At 36.8% G+C, this 24,244-nt stretch overlaps 1 protein-coding gene across 4 annotated transcripts in view; it reads right to left on the bottom strand.

The window, feature by feature from the left end:
- Positions 1-24,244, bottom strand: part of Eda (ectodysplasin A) — a 388,917-nt gene that overhangs the window by 280,065 nt on the left and 84,608 nt on the right. The window lies entirely within an intron of this gene.

Genomic DNA, 24,244 nt, shown 5'->3' with positions numbered 1-24,244 from the left:
GTAGAGTCACTGATGCACTTTTGAAGTCTCTTCTATGGTTGATGAACCCATCCAGTATGAAGATGCCAGAACCAGTTATTGTCTCCATTCCTGAATAACAGTTAGGGTTACCTCTTTAAGTCGTTAATGATGAGGACAGGAGATAGAAACAGGTTAGGCAGACTTAGAACATACTTGTCCTTGGCCAGCAGCTGGAAATGCCCTTCGATCTGTCCCGGCTAGAGGCCAGAAATGCCAGACAGGAGCTCTTTTTCTTATCTGCTCCTAAATCAGCACCCCAGCTTGGAGGCTATATGTGAGGGGGTGACTAAAACTCCAGTGTAGACACTAATCCCTTCTGAGAAACAGGGTTAGAATTAGATCTCTGCATTTTCATGGCAGAAATGGGTTATAACCATATTTTAAACTTTCATGTATTTCCTAGATGATTTTAGGGCCTTAACTCTTCAAAAGAGCATGTTACAGAAATACCACTGAGGAGGAATATCAGAGCTCTGTTGAGGCCTATTAAGGGAAAGCTACTTCTGGTAAAAATGAATGGAATCTGCCTCTGGCCCTAGATGGAGATGCGACATTCTGATCTGTTCCAAAGATCAGAACCCTACACACTAATGTCTTCTGGAATAACAGCTATTCCAGTTGGGCCTGTGAGCCAGGAGTACATCCGCCAGGAAGTCTTATTCACTTGAAGACATGCTGCAGAGAGTGGAGGAATAATTATTCCCTTGATTACATAATGCACTTTTCCTTCCCAGAAGTCTATCCTCACTGCAGTTACTTATGAAGGTACCACAATGTGGTTCTGCAAAGCCTGCACAAGTTTTTTTGTGTGTGTGTGTGTTACAGATAAAATTGAAAATTTTTTTCTTTATCAATTTTTCCAAAGTCTTGGCATGCTTTCTCTGACACTGTGGGTTGTCTCACTCTTTTTCTGAAGCTACCCCACTGCCACTACATGGCTGCTTACAAATGAAATGACTTGCTGTCCATTTTCCTACTCTGGTACACAGCTTTCCATTCTTGCAGTTTTTCTCTCAAATTGTAATAAAATTGTCCTCAAGCTTAAAAAGAAAAAAGAAAAGAAAATTATCTAAACATCCAAATTAAATGTCAAAATTGAGGTTAGATTGGGAAAAAAACAAGCAAATTACGTGCTGTCTCTAAGAAACCCGCTGGAAATGTACAAATATGTTGTAAGTAAAAAGCTCCAGTTTTGGTCAAGATGGAATAAGCTCACTACAGCTGACCTTTCCTAATAATATAAAAAAAAAATCTGGAGAGAAAGTACAAAATTCAAGTGCTTAGAGGCTCTATCAAGCAACCAGAAGCAGACAGATAGTGAAGGAGAGTTAGAAAAGAATCCTACATTAAGGTTCCATATTTTCCCAGGTGTATGTTTTTCTCTGAGTGTGGATCAAATCCCCAAACTGTATGAAAAGATAGTTGTAAAAATTCAATTAAAATAACACTATTACACTGACTGGATATGGTGGTGGACTCCTTTAACCTTAGCTCTCAGGGCTTAGTGGAGGGTTACAGAGGCAGACAGAACTCTGAATTTAAGACCAACCTGGTCTACAGAGCAAGTTCCAAGCCAGCCATGGTTATGTACTAAGACCTGGCTCAAAGAAACAAATGAACAACCACCATTACTAGGCAGAATAATAGTAATTTTAGATGCAGGGCTGGAGAGATGGCTCAGTGGTTAAGAATGCTATTTGCTCTTTCAAAGGACCTGGGTTCAATTTCCAGCACCCACGGGGCAGCTCACAACTGTCCGCAACTCTAGTTCCAGGTGATCTGACACCCCCTGCACCAATGCACATAAAATAAAATAAAATAGATAATTTTAGAGGAGATCCCTGTGAGCAAGAGTGTGTGAGATAAACCTGTTTTGTCAGTTTGTTTGTTTCCTATTTTCTTCTAGCTGCTTTGCCCATAGAGTAAGTCCTAATCACAGAATGTTTGGCAATGAGGACTGAATGAGTAGCCAGAACTTAAAGGGACAACATGAAATTTTTGGCCAGAAGAACCAGAAAAAAAAGACATCACAGCCTCAAGAGTGGACTCATAAAAATTTTTGGCAAGGAAAGAGCTAGAAAATGTGATCTTCTAATTCTTTGAATGGATGAACAAAAGTTTCTTGCTCAGATCTAAACTCTGCATATGCAAGGCAGATCCAAAGAATCACACTAAGAGTTTGGGAGAGTAAACCAGACTTAAACTACCACCTAATACTCAAAACATCTAAATAGCACATGCATAAAACAGCAGGCTAACAACTCAGAAAAGTAAACTGAAAGAAATATCACCATTCACAGAATGCCAGACAGAACTTGTGATTTAAATTCATGCTTGACTGTTTCCTAAAAACTCTCTAGAGAATTATAATTTGACCATACTTTACAGAACATAACATTAACAATGTCTAGAATATAGTCCAAAAGTACTTAACATGCAAAGAACCATGAAAAAATGACCAATTCTTAAATGAGACACCATCAGTAGAAGTGTTGCCCTACATACCCCGAAGTTGATATTACCAAAGACCTGAAAGCAGCTTTCAAAAGATACCTTAAGTTTACTTGAGAGTGATTGGTTGTTGCCTTCTGGTAGTGGCCACAGCTCTCTGTAATCCTGCCTTTAAGTACAGGCAGAACTACACTTAGTTCTAACCAAGAAAATATGCAATGATGACAAGAGATGTTACTCTATTAATTAGGTTACATTTTATAAAGGCAATATAATGTTACTTCAGTAACTGCTATTGTAAGACTTTTTCAAAATATTATATTATACATGATAAAAATATATAAGCCTATCTGTCATTAATATAAAAATAATATACAGATTGAGCACATTATATTTAGGAATATATGTATATACATATAAATATATGCAGTAAGAACAATAAACGAAGGAAAAAAGAAGTCATGAATTTGAAAAAGAGCAAGAAAGCATATATGGGAGGACTTGGAAGGAGGAAAAGGAAGAGGGAAATGATGTAATTATATCATATTCTCAAAAAATAAAAGAAGTAATAAAATAGACAATAATACAAATTTTAAGTATTACCTTTAAAACCTTCGAAGGAAAAAAAACCACCAGTTTTAGTAGAACAGACGTTTTGTTGTCCTTAAAGAAGTAGGTTGCTAAAGTGGGAGGGCCTGTGGCAGCAGCGAAACTGCAGGTAGTTTCTAGTAGTTGAGGAATTCATTCCCTCTGCTTCAAGGAGCTAAGCTCTGCCAACAACTATGTAGGCTCACAAGAGGGCCCCAAGACTCAGGTGACAGAACAACTCCAGCAACAACTTGATTACAATAGTCTAAGAGCCTGGCTCATGGAAACTTGTAGATAACAAATTGATGTTTTAAGCTGCTAAGTCCCCACAACTTATTATATAGCAACAGAGAGCTAACGTATAACTAGGAGACTCATGCTATATGCAATAAAGAAAAACATTTTAGATAAGTATAAGGAGAAAAAGTGAAAGAATGAAATGCAAATTTAGAATTGAGTGATAAGAGATCTAAAACAATTAAAACCACTGGATGAGCTTAATGGTAACGTTGAAATGGAAATGACAGGAAAAAAGAATTTTTAGATAGATGAATAGAAACTATCTGGTAAGATTAATAGAAAAGAACAAATACAGAGAAAGTGAACAAATGATGAGAATAACATCAAAATTTTTAAGTTTTGTGTGCTAGAGTCCTAGAAGAGAAGAAAGAAATTAATATAGAAAATATATCTAAAAGTGTTACAATTCAAAACTTCTAAAATGTGTTCAAAGGCCTTCTTACAGGCCTAAGAAACTCAGCAAATCTCAAACATGATAAAGACAAAGAAAACTGTGGCCACAATGTTATAAAAAAAAAGACGTTTTTTAAATGTTGAAAAGAGCTTTAAAATTATATATTACATATTACATAGTGGGTCTAAGGCTAACCTGAGCTACATAGCTAGACTCCATCTCAAACAAAACAACTAAAATTATGTAGATGGCTGTGTAGTGGTGGTGTATGCCTTTAATCCCACCACTAGAAAGGAAGAGGCAGGGAAATCTTTGAGCTCAAGGCCAGCCTGGTCTACAGAGTGAGTTCTACCAGGATGCCACAGCTACACAGAGAAACCTTGCCTCAAAACTGTAACAACAAAAAATTATATGTAGATGAACAATCAAGAAACTATGAGATTTCTTATAAGAAAAGATGGAAGTCAGAAGATAATAGTAATGCATATTTAAATTACTCAACAAATATAACTAAGATTTACATATAATGAAATTACCTTCACAAGAAGAGTTGGACAGGGGAAATTATGTAAGTACAGCACTCATATATTACCTCTCCAAAAATCTTTTAAGAAATAAGTAAAGGTGAAATAAAGATATTTTCAGATGAATAAAACTAAAAACAAATTACACAGGAAATTATTTTAGGTGAAAGGAAATTGTGTTAAATGGAAACTTGGAGATTCAGAAACAATGAAAATACAAAAGAAGTATTAAATCTCTTATAAATATTACAAGTTACACGTATGTTATTCAAAATATAGAGACAACTATTAGAAGCAAAATTTATGAAACAGTACTTAGAATTTTCAATATTTATGGATATAATTCTCATAATAATTACAAATGCAAATAGGGTAGGATAAATGAAGCCATCTGGTTAGTTAAATTTCCTACATTATACCTGAAGTAGTAAAGTAGAAACTCAAAATTGACATTGCCATATTGAGCATATGGATTGAAATTCATAGAGCAAACATCAAAATACAAATGTAACATACAGCAGACACACATAAATTAAAATGGATTTATAAATACTCCACAGTGATTTTAAAGAAAGTCACAACCAAGTCCAACAAGAATAATCAGAAAGCAGATAATAAAATAGAATAAAATCCAATTACATCACGTATAAATCATTGGCCTCATGTGGTGGGACACGCCTTTAATCCCAGTACTTGGGAGTCAGAGGCACAAGGATCTCTGTGAGTTCAAGCCAGCCTCGGTTATAGAGTGAGTTCCAGGACAGCCAGGATGTTACACATAGAATATATTATAAAATGCATAAATTTAAAAATCAAATGTTCCATATAAGAAGCTCACTTTATAGTAATCTAAAGTAGACTTCAGAATGAAGAACATCACAAGGAATAAACAGGGACAATCACATGAAGCTAAAAGGGCCATTTTAGGTAGAAATCCTCACAATCCTGATTATGTATGCAACTAACAACAGAGGTCCAAGATACATGAAGCAAAAGTTGACAGGACTAAAAAGAATAAGTAGGGAAACTGACAGCTATACTTGGAGATTTTAACACTCTTCTCTCAGCAATCAATAAAACAACTAGGCAGAAAATCAGTAAGAGCAGAGAACTGCACAACACTGTTAGCTAATTTCAGTTCATTGACATTTATGGAACACTCTACCCTGCCAGAGCAAAACACATACTTTTCCCAAGTGCACAAAGAGTATTCACCGTGTCACATGATACTATGGTCCATAAAAGAAATCTTTAAAAGGTTTGTTTTATATCTAAGTGCAGTAAAATATATATGTAATGTAAGACTTATTTTTGCCAATTTTGTGAGTGGACATTTCAGTAGTATCAACTATTTTCATATCATTGTAAACAGCTCTACAGAATTTTTCACCTTGTAAGGCTGAAATGCTATGCTCATTAAGTAACAACTACCCTTTACTTTCTTCCCCAGTCCCTAACACTCATCATTATACTTTCTGTTTCTATGAATTTTAATACTTTAGGTAATTCATAAAATGGAGATATAAAGTCTTTGGCTTATTTCACGTAATAAAAAGTCTTCAATAGTCATCCATGTAGTTGCATCTCTTTTGCTTTTAAGGTAGAATTTTAGGTCTATTGTAGATAAATGCCATAGTTCATCCATCTATTGAAAGATATTTTGGACTGCTTCTAGCTCTTGACATTGTAAATATTGATGCTTCAAATACAGATCTGAAATATCTTTCCAAGACTCTGTTGGGATTGCTTGATCACATAGCAGCTTCCCATATTTATATTTTTGAGGCACCGCCTACTTGTTTTCCATAGTAGCTGCAATGTTTTAGAATTCCACTAGTAGTATATTAAATGAATATGGCAAACTTTTGTAAGAATTAAAATCATATAAAGTATGTTCTCTAACCATAATAAAATTAAACTGGAAATAAATAATATAAAATATAACCCCTGCTTCTTAAATATTTGGAATTTAAAAGCATATATGTAAACAACTTACAGATCAAAAAAGAAGTCTAAGGCAAATTTTTAAAATACTTTGAGCTGAGTGAAAATAAAAATTTAGCTGAGGGAGTAGCTCAGTGGAAGAGTGCTTGTCCAGTATGCACAAGGCACAGAGTTTAGTCTGTAGTATCAAAAATAAATAAATGCATAATTAATTAACACATCAAACTATCTGGAATACAATTATAGAAAGTAGTGTTTAAAAAATGAAAATACCAATGCTTATATTAGAAGAAAACAATTGCAACTAGTCACTCTAAGCTCCCAAAACTTTCCATATTAGAAAAAAAGGTAAATTAAGTTCAAAAGTAACAGAAGAAAGAGATAAAAGTAGGAATCAATGAAATGCTTGTGTCAGTTAATTGTCTGTTTTTGTTTTTATAATTTATTCAGATTACATCCCGAATGTTATTCCCTCACTTGTATCTTTCCATTCCTACCCTCTCTCCGTCTTTCTTCCTATTCCCCTCCCCTAGACTTCTGAGAGAATGGGACCTCCTCCCCCCACAGTCTATCAGGTTTCATCTGGATAGCCTGCTTCCTCTTCCTAGTGTGCCCACCACCAAGGTGAAGTGACCAAATGAGGCACCAGAGTTCATGTCAGAGGCAGTCCCCACTCTCTCCACAACAGTGGCGAATGAGCTGTCCATTGGCTAGATCTTAACAGGGTGGATAGGTTTACTGAGTGCATTGTCCTTTGTTGGTGCATTAGTTTATGCAGAGTCCTCCCCCCTCATCCAAATCTGTTGGTCTTGATGGGCTCCTTGTAGGGTTCCTGAACACTCTGGGTCCTTCCATCCCCCCATTCTTCCATACCACTCTCACCTGGAGTCTGGCATCTGTCCCGATCCCCTGCTGGGTGGAGTCTTTCAGAGGATATCCATGTTGGGCTAATATACACTCGTAAGTGAGTATATACTATGTGTGTCTTTCTGGGTCTGGCTTACCTCACTCAGGATGATCTTTTCTAGTTCCATCTATTTGCCTGCAAATTTTAACTCAGCTACTAAAACCAAGGAATTATTTGTCTGTTTTTAATCAAACCAAAAGCTAGTCCTTTTGTGTGTGTGGCGGGGGTGGGGGGAGAATAAGACTGAGAAACCTACAGTCTAACAAAGAAAACAGTAGAGAAGACATAAACTATAAGCATCAGAAACAGATAAGGGACATCATGCTTGACCCCACAGAAACTTAAAAGACAAGCCTATAGTTAACTTTGTGCCTGGAAATTGGTAAAATTGGACAAAATAGGTGAATTCTTTCAAAGTCACAAACTATCAAGGCTCCGGTAATGAAAGGGATTGTATGAAGAGTTCTATATCTTTCTTAAAATTTGGTTTGCTGTTAGAAAACTTCCAGCAAGAAGATTCCAAGCAATAGTTACCTCACTGATAAATTCTATCAAACATTTAAAAACAAATCATTTTGGTTCCTCACAAACTTGCAGAAAATATGAGAAGGGAAAACTTCCCTACACATGTCATCTGAGCCAAGTATTAGCCTGATAAGAAAAGTAGGAAAAAGCATTACAAATATGTTATAGGACAGCATCACTTGTGAGTGTAGATGCAAATTTTTTTTAATAAAATGTGCAAAATAAATCAATATTTCTCACTATTTAATATAATAAAAAGGAAAGAGAAATGATCATTTCAATAAATGCAAAACCTATTTGAGAAAATGCAACATATATTCCTTTTTGAACTTATGTTTATTATTTATAATCTTAATACTTTTTCTCCATTGATTTTTATAGTCTTGGGAAACATCTATGTGAGAGTTGCACTTGCTGTAAAGCCACCACATGGAGAGCAGAAGCAGGAGAATGGCAAATGCAAAGCCATCCTGGGATACTTAGTGAATGTGAAGGCAATCTGGACTACAGACTTTCTGATAGAAATAACAGTAGGGACTGGAGGGATGGCACAATGGGTAAAGCACTTGCTGTACGAGCATAATAAAAGAAGTTTGGATTCCCAGAACCCAAGAAAGACCAGATGCATTAGTATGTGTCTGCAATCCCAGGTTTCCCATTGCACATGACTTCAATCCCAGCACCTGGGGAGGCAGAAGCAGTTGGATCTCTGTGAGTTTGAGGCCAGTCTGGTCTACACAGAGAGTTCCAGGACAGCCAGGACTGTTACACAGAGAAACCCTCTCTCAAAAACAAAAACAAAACCCAAATAAATGAATAAATAAAAAAGGAACGATAATACTATCTGTTCCATTCATACCTTGACTGCCATTTCACAGTAGGAAGACAAAATGCTTATTCTTCCCATACTGCTAGAGCTCATTCTTACATTGCTATCCTGGTAAATGACACTGACCCTACCAATAATGCTGTCTGTCACCTTCTCACCAAGTTATAGTCCTCCATGCCTTGAGGACCTTCCTCCAAACTCACTTCCAGGACAGGGTCACTGAATATTAATCGATTTGTTCACTCAGAAGTATTTATTAAGCACCTAATACATCTAGGTACTGTGGACACAGCAGTAAACAAAACAAAATCTATCTCTTCAAGGAGCTCTCTCATTAAAAAGGGACAACATACAATGGCAAGTAAGTAAATGTAAGGATGTAAATATTGATAAATTATATGAAGAAAAATAATTCAGAATAAAATGGCAAATACGGCTTATGAGTTGGAGCGTTCTGTATGCTAGAAACACTTTCTGAGATATTTGGGATTTGGGGAGAAAACCAAAAGAGATAAGAAAGCAAACCATTTGGTGTTCACCTGTGGAGAGAGGAATATGGATAAAAAAGCATAAACATCCCAAGTCTAGAACATGCTTAGCAAGTTTGGCTGGTACAAAGAGCAAAGGGTGGAGTGGCAGAAAATGGCTAGAAAGGTAACTGTGTGAAAATCAATTTAAAGAGTTTTGATCTCATTATCATACAATGGGAGCAGTTGCAGGGCATGACTATAATTTTTATTTATTTAATTACTTTATTCATATTATATCTCAAGTGTTTCCTCTCACTTGTATCCTCTAGTTCCTCCCTCCCTCCCTCTTTCACCCTATTCCCCTCCCCTAGGCCTATGACCCAAGGGGACCTCCTCCCCCAGTGTATGGTCATAGGCTATCAAGTCTCATCTTGGTAGCCTGCTTATTCTTTCTCTGAGTGCCATCAGGCCTCCCCACCAAGGGGAGGTGGTCAAATATGGGGCATCAGAGTTCATTTCAGAGTCAGTCCCCGCTCTCCATACAACTGTGGAGAATGTCCTGTCCATTGGGTAGATCAGAGTAGGGGTTCGATGTTTACTGCATGTATTGTCCTTGGTTGGTGCAGTAGTTTGAGGAAACTCCCATGACTTTAATTTTGAAAGGATCATTCTAGCAGCTATATGGAGATTAGAATGAAACAGGAGCTAACAGTGGAAAGTAGCTCAAAGATGTTGATTTATACCAAAGCAGCAGCAGAGGACTTAAGAAGCCATATGGAAAATATTTATGATGTTTAGTTGATAAAATTGCTAGGAGATTGACTGGACTGTGGGGAGACAAAAGAATTGAGTTATAATTGCTGAAACAGTGTTCTTTTGTTGGAAAATGGAGATGAAATGTAGTGCACAGGAGGAGGAGTTGGCTTTAGATAAAAGCATGGACAGTTCACATTGAGTAATATGAGAGGAATTTGGCACAAAAGTAGGCAGGTGAGTGAGTATACCAGTAGGAACCTTAGGGATCACGACTGACTGCTTTCTCTATTTGCACTAGAAAGAAACCTGGAGCTCGGAGTGAAAGGAGAGATTTGATGGAAAATGGCTGTAAAGCAGTCATCCAAACAAAGCCACCAAGTCTTAACACCTATATCAATTTCCACCCAGCTGAATATATTTTACTTGGTTTGTGAACATTCTTAGAAGCTGTATCCTAAGTAAATCATCATCTTGAATGATAGAAACACTCATCTTAAGTAGTTTATTAAGGACAGAATGATCAACTATTCATTTCCTTATACAGAAAATTTCTACTCCAAGAAGTGACAATGTGGTCTATCTACTACGACCTGTCATGCTTCTCAAATCTCCATCCCCACTGCCATTTTCCCTGATCTTTTCTTACTTGGATCCTTGCATCCCAACTCTCTATATTTCTTCACGACCCTCTCCAACACATCACCAAATAACTGCCAATACAAGTTTATGCAACACTCACCCTTGATCTGTTACTCTAGCCCCCTTACTTGCTTTATATCCTGTACCCTGGCCACATTAAATCATATTTGATCAGCCAAGCGTGGTGGCACACGCCTTTAGTCCCAACACTCAGGGAGGCAGAGGCACGCAGATATCTGTGAGTTTGAGGCTAGTTTGGTCTACAAAGCAAGTCCAGGACAGCCAGGGCTACACAGAGAAACCCTGTCTCAAAAAAAAAATGATCCCTTAACAGAACAGATCTTTCAATTATCCACTATTCCTATATACTATTTCCTCTGCCTAGAAAGCATATCTTCCAGTCATTAGAGATTTGGCTCAACTGTCACCTTCTCAGCAGCACCCAAGGAAAAAGTAACACCATTTATGCTTGACTGTGTCTTTTGTAGTAGTCCTCTTACAACATCTAAAGTATTCAGTTGCATAGCTTCCCCCACGGGTTCTATCACTCATCTTCTATCACAAACCTTTAGTATAATGCCTGGCACATAGAATAGCAACAGATGTTTATTGAATGAATTGACTGTTAGAAACAAAAATAAGTAAAAAATAAAAGTTGACATTAACTTTTTACCTAAAAATACCCTATAACACACATAAGGATGTGTGTGTGTGTGTGTGTGTGTGTGTGTGTGTGTGTGTGTGTAATTTGAATGAGTGGTTCTTAACCTGTGTGTCATGACCCCTTGGAGGGGTCAAATGACCATTTCACAGAGTCACCTAAGTCCATCAGAAAACACAGATATTCACATTAGAATAATAACAGCAGCCAAATTACAGTTATGAGGAGCAACAAAAATAATTTAATGGTTGGAAGTCAACACTATATGAACTGATATAAAGGGTCCCAGCATTAAGAAGGTTGAGAATCTAGTACAATTTTGCGGTCACTTATGTATACTATCATATCATCTGAAAGTAGTCATACTTTAATTTCTTCCTTTTCAAATTATATCCCCTTGATCTCGTGCAGTTGTCTTATTATTCTAGGTAGAACTTGAAGTACTATATTGAATAGATATGGAGAGAGTGGTCAGCCTTGTTCTGATCTTGATTTAAATGGAATTGTTTTGTGTTTCCCTCCATTTAGTTTGATGTTGGCTATCAGCCAGCATGCTGAATATTGTCTTAACTTGATAGGCTATGTTTGAGTGATATCCATGGAATATCTACCCTTTTCTGAAAAGAAATGGAGGAGTGAATGGGAGTGGTGCGGGGAAAACTGGGGCAGGGGCTGAAGTCCCAAGGTAAAATGATGATGATGATGATTATGACGACGACGACGATGACGACGACGACAACGACAATGCGGAAAAATTTTAAAGAAGGTTGAGAATCATAGATTTAAATGAAATTTTCTCATCTGGACTGACAATACTCCCTCCATGAGACAAAGACTATATAACAAAAATCCAAACACCAAGCATGAGAAGTCCTCTTTTGAGTTTTTGGTTAGGTTGTTCAAAACACTCCCAAAACATATAGGCTATTGCTCTTGCTCTTAATTGTCCATCATAGGCGGAAAGTTAAGTCCCTATTGCTGAAGACCCATTGCACTTCAGATATACGGCCCAGAGTCCCCTGAGCTGGAACCTACCTGAAAGCCTCCTCTCTAAGGACTAGCTTTCACAGTACTGAAAGTGCCATGCAAGCTTCTAAAAGGGGGAAGTAACCAACAGTCCTATGAAGCTATGATTCCTATTAACAACAACAATGACCAGCATGACACAATTACCCTAAAGATGCATTAGTGACATGCATATCTTGGCAATAACCAGCAGCTTTCTATTTGGACTTAAGACTCATTCAACGAGAGGGAAATCATTTCTGCTATTGGAAACATAGCCAACTACTCAGAGCTAGTGAAGTCATAGATCTTCGAGTGGAACCTATGTTTGGTGTGATATTATATCTCCTAGTAACGTCAGAAGCTACACCTATAAAGTCTCACCAACATGACTGACTAAATATGAGCTGAACAAGACAACAATAGACAAGCCAAGGTGAACAGAGGAAAGTTAATTGCCACTTTACTAAGCCAGCATAATCCCTAACTAGATTCCACATATTTCTCTTTATACCCATAGATAAGCATATTCCTCACACCTTATCAAGGAAAGTTCAATAGACCACTACAGAAAACCACAACCCATCAAAACGCCAAGTTGTGGAGCTGAGTCTTGAAGAATACATCTACAATACACTTCTCACACCTAAGGCTGAGGGGTCATTGAAGAAGTAGGATGGCTGGAGATTTTAAGAGCCAAAGGATCTGTGAGTTTGCTGTGATATTGTTTCTCCTAGTAATGGCAGAATCTGCATCCATAGTCTCACCAACATGACTGCCTAAACAGGAGCTGAACAAGGACAACAACATTAAAAGTGGACAGGAAGGGGACAAAACCAGGAGGTTTCCATACCTCACAAGGAACTAGAGGCAATTTAAGAATGCTGAAAGCTGGAAAAATAGTCTTCCCCAGGAAGGAGTACACCATTTTGCAATCCAATACCAAATAGTCATACCTGAAGACATACATACAAGTAACATTATACAAACTGAGCAGGATTTATTTAGGAATATATGCATATACATATATGCACAAAACTAATGAAAAAAGAAAACATGACTTTGAACAAGAGCAAGGAGGGGTATATGAGAGATTTTGGATGTAGGAAAGAAAAGGGAGAAATGATGTAATTATACTCACAAAAAGAATAGAAAGCAATATCCCACAAATGATGTCGTTAAGACTGAAAAATTGGCTAGACAAAACAAAAAGATACCCTCAGAAATTTTAAAGACATAGACTTAGGTTTAGAGAAAACTGGTGAAACACAACCTAAAAGAAAAGGCATGGGCCTGGAGAGCTACCTCAGTGGTTAGGAGCACTGACTGCTCTTCCAGAGGACCCAGTTTCAATTATCAGCACCAACATGGCAGCTCATAACTGTCTGTAACTCCTGTTCCATGAGATCTGAGACCCTCACACAGACATACATGCAGTCAAAATACCAATGTATATAAAATAAAATAAATATTTTTTAATAAAATAAAAGAAAGTAAAGGCACAGCCCATTTTCACCAAGTATATAAACAATAGAGTAAAAACTCTCAACAGTTATTAGGGACGATGAGGTTTCTAGAATATAAATATCTATATATTTCAGCTCAAAATAACATAAACACCCTAAGAACAATAAAGAACAAATATGCCATGTGACTTTGTAGTTTAGTCACTTATTTAGCATAACAATTCTATAAGAGAATTTCACTTCTTTTACATATGAAGAAACTGAGACTCAGAGAATCACAACTCAAAGATAATATACTCAGTAAGAAAGCAAAAAGGCACAGTTGAGGTAAACCTAGGCCTGACTGTTGTCAATCTATTGTCTCTATTATTTAACTGAGTAGATTGGGCATGGCTTCCCAACAAGGACACCTATAAGAGCCAATAAATTATTTGGATTCATCCTCATCTCCTATTCAAATATATTCTCTCTTCTTTTGTCCCCTACCCTTTCTCTCCTTCTCTCTCCCCTCCCTTCTCCTTCTCTTCCTGAGACAGTTTCTTTTCCAAGCTAAGTGACTCTTGGGCTCAAGCAATCCTCAAAGTTACACAGCTGTGTCAAGCTTTTTTTCTGAGGTGGGGAAGGGCTTCAGTCAAAATGTTTTTAATGTCATGTCTTCCAGTTCATTAGTCAATCCATTCTTGAGTTGCTAATCTACTGTTAAATGCATGTATCAAATCATGTATTTTAGTTACTATAATCTTCACTTCCAGAATTTGCTTTCCTTTTATTGTTGTTTACTGTATGTTTGTATTCTCTAAAAATCTCCATGTTGAAATCCTAACCAGAAATGCAGTGATAATAGTAAAGTCCTTTAGTGATAAAGGTCTTCCCAAGTGGAAGTAATCCCCTTATAAAACAGACCCCTGCGATATCATTTCTCCTTCCCTCTATGCAAGGGCAAATAAGGAGGATGGCCAACTATGAATCAGGAAGAGTGCCTTCAGCAGATTCCAAACCTAGTCTGACACAGCCTCCAGAATTGTGATCTAGTCAAATTTTATTGCTGAAGATATCCAGGCTGTGTTACTATACCTTGACATTCCTAGCAGATTAATACACCTGGTAAACCCAGTGACATTTTATTCATGTTATATGTTGGATAGTAAAAGTTAATAATCAAGCTCAGTATGTTATTATTGTCCTCTAGAGACTTACTTAGCTTCTAGCAAGTGGTAAGGGACAAACCACCTTAGTCCTGTCTAAGATTGAGCTAATTCAAAGTGGTATTTAGTCTTTGTAAAGAATAGTTTTTTTTCCTTGTTCATCTCTCCTCCTAGAGTTTAGCCCTTTGGGGATCCCAACTGAATAATTGGGATAATTATTCAGAGTCCCTCCTCTTTGGCAGGCTCTGAACTCTAATTTCTGTCTTCCCAGCATTATGGAATTACTGAAAGCTCTGCTTAACTGCTGTGCTTTACATTTGCCACTTTGTTTAGCATTTTCAATTTCTTTGTCCTGTCCCTCCCACTTATAAATCAGGAAATGTTCCAAGGGAAAATAATACAAAACATTGGAGGGAACTCATTTCATTGTATGTTCTTTTTCTCTAGCCATTTGAAAGCTCAGCTTTGGATATATCTTAACTCTACTTTGTGTTTTTATAGCTCGGTATTGTCTGCTCGACCCTTGTTCACTTTCTGTCTCTCTCTACTTTTGCCTTAGCTCCTTGGTTTCTTTGTAAATATTACCTCCACTAGCAAATGCCCCGAAGAAGACAGCACAGAATGTTGGGCTCATCTCAATATATTGTTATTGTACTTTTTTCTGGAATGTTGACCCACTTTTGCTTTGGTAACTCTCAGATGCTTTCAAACAGAAAGCAGCACCTGTATGATATAGTACAGTAGTAAGGATGGGAAATGACTGCTACTTTGGAATTGTTGGTGCTAGATCAGTGACAGGGTATGGTATGACAAAAAGGAGGAAGCTCAGACAGAGCTCTCTTTGTAAAAAGGTGTTAGCTAACTCTATTCTAAAAATCGTAATCAGATAGTTAACGGCATTCCTAGAAGTGGCACTCTACCACACATTCAATCAGTTTTGTAGAAAATGTAACAATAGAAATTAAAGTGCTGGAGAGATGACTCAAAGGTTAAAAGCACTGACTGCTCTTCCGAAGGACACAGGTGTGAGTCCCAGAACCCATATGGCAGATCATATGGGTGTATGTCCATAACTGTCTATAAGTCCGTTTCCAGGGCATGTGACACCCTCTTCTGGCCTCTGAGGGTACCAAAAATACATGTGGTGTGAAGTCACACATGCAGGCAAAACATCCATACACATCAAAATAATAATAAATAATTCTTAAAAGAAACCACTAAAATTTAAGTCTTCTGAAGTCAAAAACCTATAAATTCAAAGGCAGGGTTATCAGGCATACAAAAATTAGTAGGTCGTAAATTCAAGTCTTTGGATCACCTAATTTATAGAAAAGTGAACTGGATCTTCTAAAGTACTATGAGTAAATATTGTAAAGGTTGACTAAGTTTCATTTCTGGTACCTATTAAGCAATAGCAGCATGAGTTATAAATTTTACAGAAGTACACTTTTTTCTCAACAATATAATCATCTAAGAACAATGTATTAAATAGTTACAATACAGAATAGCCAGTAAGTCAGAAAGCCCTTCTCTATTTTTTTAATTTAAAAATCTAAGATGCCAACAACAACAGTACCCATCCCACAAAGATACCAAGACAGCATAAAACACTAAACATCTACATAAACTGACAGGGAGAAGTGTTTACATGATCTATGCCTCAGGGAACTGTCACTTCCATGACACTCAGGTCAGTAGAGTCTAATGAAGGTAAAATTTCTAGCTCTTTCAAGATGACACCAGAGAAACAGTTTGGCAGACAAAGGAGAAACAATTCTCTTATGTATGACACAAACGGAAGCAGTCAGAAAATAAAGATTCTGCACACATGGAAGCCAGCATAGGCATTCTCAATGAAATACCAAGTCATGAACTCAGGTTTAGTGGAACATAGCTGTAAGCTCAGCATATTGGGGCTGAGGAATATCACAAGTTTGAGGACAGTCTAGGCTATATGATTAAACCCATCTTTAAAAGAGGAGCTAAGTTATTTACTAGAGCATCAACAGTTTATCACTGAACAAAATGATGCCTTCCCCCACAGAAACCAGTGAGTGCCATATCCCCTTGGGAACAGGTGGGGCCTCATGAGCTTCTCCCCACTCATGATGAAATGCTGACAGTCTCTTACCAAGACAAAGGAACAAAAATCCCAAGAAGTATGAGATAGACTTCTTGGAAAGAGGGGGGTTTCAAGAGTTACAGTAGGAGAGGAAGGGGAATGAGAGAAGAAAATGAGGAGATGAAAATAACTTCAAAAATTAAAAAAAAAAACAAAAAGCCCACGATTGGTCTGAAAGAAACAAGGAAAGCACAGTGGTCATTGAACATCTCAAGCAGAGTTGCTTGTAGCTCAGGCAAAAGGAACAGTTTATTTCATTTATATTTTTGTGGACAAGGGTATAGTTCTGTAGCATAGCATAAAGGACCCACACCACTACTAATCATTTTTTTTATTCCTCCTAAGCACTGATGAACACTTTTACTCATAAAATTATACCTAGAAATCAGCTCACCAAAGAAATCACACAAAAAGCCAAGTATCTAGCAACTGCACATAGGCATTTCATAGCACCAAGAAGGAAAACACTAGACTTTGTACTATTTCATTTACATTTCTGACACCTGAGTCTAAATTACTCAAATTGCAATTTCGTTGCAACAGTAGTTCTGGACTTCAAAAACAATCTAGGACATTGGAAACTTAGAGTTAGCATGACCTAAGTTCTAAATATCTGCAAAAGCATAACAACAGCTTATACCTGGTTTAATATTCTCCCCCAGGTTGAAGATGGAGCACTGAAAAAATAAGTGAAAGATAGTGAGAACAGTTGATTCCCTGAAGAAAGTGCATATCCTTAAGATTACATAATACTGCCAGAAGTAACTGAACTACAGCAGAACCATTTCAAACACATTCCAACATGCCTCTAATTAAGATAGTTTTGGGAGGTTCCAGAATTATAGCTATCAAACATGAAACCTGAAGAATTTACCAAGATTAAAAAGATTACTAGCTTTAACTCAAGGAAAAGTGTACTGGAAGAATTAGGTTACTTGGACTCTTAAACTAATAATGCCATTTTTTGGCCTCCCTGCAACTGCTGGTATTTTAGGTACAATAATTAGGGATAAACATATGAACTAAAACATTGTATACTGTACAAAATATAATACTATGTATGCTCAGAAGGTTCAAACTAAACGTCTGATAAACTTCAGGGTTTTTTTTTTTAGAAGAATGCAGATGTACTACAACTTATTCAAAATATGTCAAGGCATACGGTAGGACATAATGAAGAACCTAACAAGCAAAAATTTTGCAGCATGTAGAAGCAAGCTGGGTACCCACACAAGGTATGTATTTTGAAATATTTATGGATGGTTAACCAGAAAGGCTAATTTAACACCTACACATCAATTCCATGGAGACTGGGCTGTAAAATATTTGCATTTACTACTCAGTAAGAAAATCATCACCAGCACTGTATTAAGAGTGTCAGTTGTAATTAGGTGAAATTTCATAATTTAAAAGATATGCAATCTTCTTCCCTAAGAACTTTAATTTATATAACCCAACTGGAAGGCTCTCAAAACTGAAATTATGACTATACAATCACAAAGGAGAAACAACAGATATCAAAAGAAACAAAAGCACAAGTTTTCTTCCATCTTGGATTTTTAAAATGTATGGCCATATTTAGAATGCTTCCTCTCTCTAAGGAACTGTGTCACTTAATGTATATTATGTCACTTAATCTGAGTAAAAAGTCTGAAGTTGGTCTGCTTAGTAGCAGCATGTTGCTTCCACTTTACAGGTGATGAAATAAGCTGAGAGGTTAACAACCCCAAACCACACATCTACAAAGACTGGTACTGGTGAGATCCACGTGCAAGACATCCTGACTTTCAGGCTCATCTACATAACTCGGTGGATGTAATGACATTGATCTATCCAACGATAACTGCAAGACTGGCATGTATCTGCAAAACACCAAAAGTAGCCAAATGACCTGAGCCTTACAAAGAGATTCTCTGAAGGTAATAAAAGGGGATTCCAAACTGCAATCAGTAATAATGTGAAGTGACAGAGAAACAAAAATGATTCAATACCTGTGGTATTTTCATATGGCCTCTGCTAACAAAATTCAGGGCAGGAAAGGGTACAAGAAGCATTCATAGAAGGAAATAAAATAAATAAAATGAAATAAATTCCAGGACACAGAAAAGACCTTGGGCTAAGATTTTCAAACTACTGTCTAGACAGTAATATGAATAATGAGACAGGGGCAGAAGTCTGGAGAGAGGTACACATACTCCTGATTTTTTTCTAAAAAGCCATGTCTTCAAGCTGGTGAATCTGATAGTGATTATATGTAGTAGGTAGGCTCTGTAGACCATTGTTTTTCCCGGCTCACCTCTGCTAAACACCAGAGAAAACCAAATAACTTTGAAGGCTAATAAGAAGCTGATGCAGGCAGAGTAGATAGCCAAACTCTGCCAAGACAGGGTAAGCAAGTCCTCAATAGTTCCTGCCTCACAGATATGTCTGTCAGATATATTGGGACAGAAGGCTGAAGATGATGCTCCAACATTATAGAGAGTTTTGGGTGATTGTTCAGTTAGCAAACTGTCTCTGTCATCTTCTCATTTGGAAAGTTACTAAAATGCACTCCCAGTATACTCAGGCAATCAAGTTTATCCCTTTTCAAGTCTCTGCTGGGGTTGAAGCTTAGTCTTACAGTTAAGCTTAGTTGTTTAGGGGGTTAAGATGTTTTTAGGTGTAGATAGATGTTTTAAGTTGATAATGATGAGATATGATCAATATTGATTTACATTCAGAATTTTAGATTCAACAAGATAGGAAAGATGTTTACTTTAAGGCTGCCAAATACAAATAGCCAAAACACTACGAATGTAACATTCATATAATTCCTGATTGTGTTGTGGTTCTTCTTGCTGTAGGTAGTTTATTGTATATATGTATAATAATATAAATATATATGTAAAAAATAAAAAATGTTTAATAAAAAAAAGTTTAAAAAAAAAGAAGCTGAGCTGAACTGGGAATGGGAAAATAGCACTACAAAAAGAGGTCTTACAGTCACTTATATACACAAAAAGAATGCCCATACATGCTGTTTCTGCTTGTTTTAATTGCTGTTGGTTCTGTGAGAAGGTATATACCAGGCTAATCACATACTCCTGCCTCAGCATTCCCAAGTTCTGCAATTATAAATAGACCCGGTGCTCCAAAATCCCTGACCCTAGCAACAGAGGTCAGTATAGGAAGGGGCTCATCCCTCTCCTATATGAAACAATACTCCTCTGACAACATGAGATGAGCACACTACACTATCACAAAACAGCTAAAATAAGTAGCTTGGGAGACAGATGCTCTTCTATTATTCTGAGACTTTCTTTGTATACCTAAGATACTGGGGCTGGCAAAGTAGAACCTTTAGGAGACACCCAGCTATGTGAGCAGCCTGGTCTGGCAAAGCACTTTGTTCTAAAAGGGCCTAAATGTCTCTACTTCTACCAAAGAGGGAAAATGGGGCCTGAGAGCCGACTCAACCAAAGAAGCCTAGTTTGGAAATGTTTCTTTATCTTAAAGATCCAAGTCTTTCTTCCTTTGGGGGAAATAATAGAGCAGAATATAACGAGAAAAGTGGTGGAATATCTCACCATGCTATTTCTTCTTCCAGAGATGTTCAGGGGCATGCCTGAGGAAATTTCCCATCACTAGTGGGAAACTCAGTGGCACCAGAAAAAAAAAAAAAAAAGAAGAAGCAAATAAGAACGTCAAAGGTAGGGAGAATTAAATTGCCATGGGACACACAATTTTAAAAAGTGGCTCACAGCTAGTGTACTAACTATAAGTAATAGTGCTGCTTAATAATAATGGACTACATGTAAGTAGACTATTTGATAAAAATACAATGGCATTTAGTATTTCCTAACAAAGCATCCATTATATAATAGCACCCATACTAAGAAATAATAAAATAAAAATAACAACTTGATAGAAAAAAAGCTTATTAACTAGTACCAACATTGGGATGAATCAGGTTGGAATTATTTGACAAAATTTTTTAAACAGCTATCATAAAAATGTTTCAGCATCAACTATAAATTCTTCTGAAATTAGTGAAAAGAATAAACACCTCAGTAAAGATATAAGTATCATAAAAAAGAACCCAATAAAGTCTATATAAACAAAGATATAATGATGGAGTTTTAAAAGGTTGTTGGAAGACGCAACACTACAACAGATATGATGAAGGACAAAGAGTAGAAGTTACTCAGTTAAGGGGCTCAGATACCTGTGAAGCAATATTCATAGAATTGGAATTTCAAACTGAGCGACAAAAGCAAAAGGCACTGAAGGCATATTCAAAGAAACAATATTTGAAAGCTTTCAAAATTGGGTACAAGACAGACATCCAGGAAACTGAATGAATTCCAAACAGTATAAATTCAAAAACACCCTTGCTAGAACATAATATAATTAAATTTTGGTAAACCTAAGAAAAAGCAATTTAAAAAGAAAACAGAAAAATAGGCATTGATTATATGTGAACAAAAAACTCAAAATAATGAAGATTTTTGTTCTGAAACTGAAGGCCAATGGAAAAGTGATAACAATGTCTTTCAAGTTGTGAAAGCAAACAGTTGTCAAACATGGATTCTGTATCTGGTAAATCTCCTTTAAGAGTGTACGGGAAATAAAATCTTTTCAGATGAACAAAAACTAAAAGAATTTATTGCTACAAGAACCCGCCTTAAAAAGTATCCAAGGGAACTTCTATAAAAACAAAAGAAACCATAAAAGAAGAGTCTAAAAGTGCCAGAAAGAAAGATAAAATCTTAGCAAGAATATATATCTATATACATATATACATATGTAGATTTTCCATATATACATATATCTGTAAAGAAAACTATAATACTATCTAATGCTCAAGACAAAAATATTTTAAAATGGCTCAGCACATAAGCAAACTTTTCAACAAGCTTGATAACAAGAGAGAGTTCTCTCCTTAGGACTGACATGGTAAAAGGAGAGAACTGACTCCCACGAGATGTCCTCTGACTCCACATACATGCTGGGGTACACTCATGTACTTATATGTGTGTGCACACGCACATATACACACACTCTGAATAAATATCAATTTTAAATTAAAATATGAAAAATACATATGACCTTGTAAATAGGTGCACAAATGTCACACAAAGTGTTGCTATCAATTGACTACTATAGTGTATACATATATGATACATATATGTATATGATATACATAATATATATTAATACATTGTAATATATTATAGTATTTTTGTGTACATGTATGTGTGTATATGTATATGTGTATACACATATGTATCATATATTATACTACTCTATTGATAGACACAATATGTATACATATATACACACATATATGTATGTGTGTATATATGATACAAGGAGATACAGTCAAAGGCTTTAAGAACCATGCTGAAAATGTTCAAGTAATCCACAAAAGGACGAGAGAATGAGAGAGAGAGAGAGAGAGAGAGAGAGAGAGAGAGAGAGAGAGAGAGAGAGAGAGAGAGACAGAGATGAGGAGACAGTAGATCCAGAGAAGATAAACAGATAAATAAAAGCCTGGTCTGGTGGCAGTGCACCTGCTTCCTATCTACAAGGGAGACTAACAGAGGAATGCTGGATGTTGAAGGCCAGGTAGGGCTAAATAATAAAACCTTGGGTCTTGGGACCTAAGATAAACACAATAAGGATGATGATGACAGCAATAACAACAACAGCACACTTAAGCACCTCTTTATTTCAATATTTTCCACAAGTACAAATGGTATAAATGTACTGATTAAAAGACAGAGGCTGGCAGGGAGAGAGATTTTTAAAAGGCCAGGTTTGTTTTAGGCTTGTCAGTTTCTTTGTGTGTATTTCACAGTCGCCTATGTCTGAATGAACTTTCCGTGTAGCTCTAGCAGACCACAGTCTTATGATCTTTCTGCCTTAGTTCCCAAGCTCTGTGACTAGAGGCATGAATTACCACACCCAGCTCAAATATGCATTCTTTACAAAAAAAAAACTTATTTCAAATTCAGTGAAAAGGACAAATCAAAAGTAAAACAGTTGGGAAAATATATTACATGAACATTTGGGGAGGCTAATTTTGCAAATTTTTATTATTTTTTATTTTATTTTGAGATTACAACATTTCTACATTTCCTTTCCTCACTCCAAATACTCCCATGTGCCCCACTCCTTCTTAAAATTCACAGCTTCCTTTTTTCAGTAATTGTGTATGCATGCATATAATCTTCTCAAACCATATAATGTTACTGTACATATGTTTTTAGGGCTGACCATTTGGCACTGGGCATACCAATTGGTTTTCCAGGTCATAAACATTTTAATAAGGAAAATAACTCAATATAAGATAAAATGTCCTTCAGAAGAAAGAAAACTTATAAAATAATAAAAGATCAATGTCTTAAGTATATGTGCAGCAAACAACAGCGTTCAAAAACCAAAGACTGATAGAATTACACCCATCAGAATGACTAAGATAGAAAACTCAAGTGACAGCACTGCTGTGGAGGATGTGGAGAAAGGGGAACACTCCTTCATAGCTGGTGGGAGTGCAGACTTGTACAACCACTTTTGAAACTAATGCATCACTTTCTCAGAAAACTGGGAACAGACCTACCTCCAGACACAGCTATTCCACTCCTGGGCATATACCTGAAAGATGCTCCACCGCACAACAAGAACATTTGCTCAACTATGTTCATAGCAGCTTTATTCGTAATAACCAGAATCTGGAAACAACCTAGATGTCCCTCAACCAAAGAATGGATTTTAAAAACTGTGGTACATTTACATAATGGAAGCTGATAGTAATTCAGCTATCAAAAACAAGGGAACCTTGAAATTTGCAGGCAAATGGATAGAACTAGAAAAGATCGTCCTGAGTGAAGTAACCAAGACCCAGAAAGATACATATGGTATGTACTCACTTATAAATGGATATTGGACAAAAAGTACAGGAGAAGCATTCTCCCATCCACAGACCCAAAGATGCCAAGTAACAAGTAGGGCCCAAGGGAGGATGCTTGAATCTCGCTCAGAGGGGAAAATAAAATAGGCATCTGAAATTGATGGAGGGAGGGAACTGGTGTGAGAGGAAGTGGGAAGGGTAATAAGGGTGAAGATCAGATGTGGGGAGAGGGAGGACTAAGAGAGAGAAATCATGAAGGGGCATCTCTTGAGGCTCCAGAGAGTCTATGGGGCTTGACCCTAGCTGAGACTCCTAGGAGTGGGGGTTAAGGAGCCTGAAGTCACCAACTCCTGTAGTGAGGTTGGACTTCAAGTAGAGGGTAGGGACACCAAGACACCCATAAAACCTTTGATCCAAAATTTGTCCTGCTTACAAGAAGTGTAGGGATGAAGATGGAACAGAGATTGAGGGAATGGCCAACCAATGACTGGCCCAACCTGAGACCTACTTTGTGGGAGAGAGAGCCAACCCTTGTCACTATTAATGGTACTCTGCTATGCTTGCAGATAGGAGCCTAGCATAACTGTATTTTGAGGGGCTTCATC

The sequence above is a fragment of the Acomys russatus genome, chromosome X (genome assembly GCF_903995435.1).
Source record: "Acomys russatus chromosome X, mAcoRus1.1, whole genome shotgun sequence".
NCBI lineage: Eukaryota > Metazoa > Chordata > Mammalia > Rodentia > Muridae > Acomys > Acomys russatus.
The sequence above is the reverse complement of the archived record's forward strand: the minus strand, read 5'-3'. Positions and strand labels throughout refer to the sequence as shown.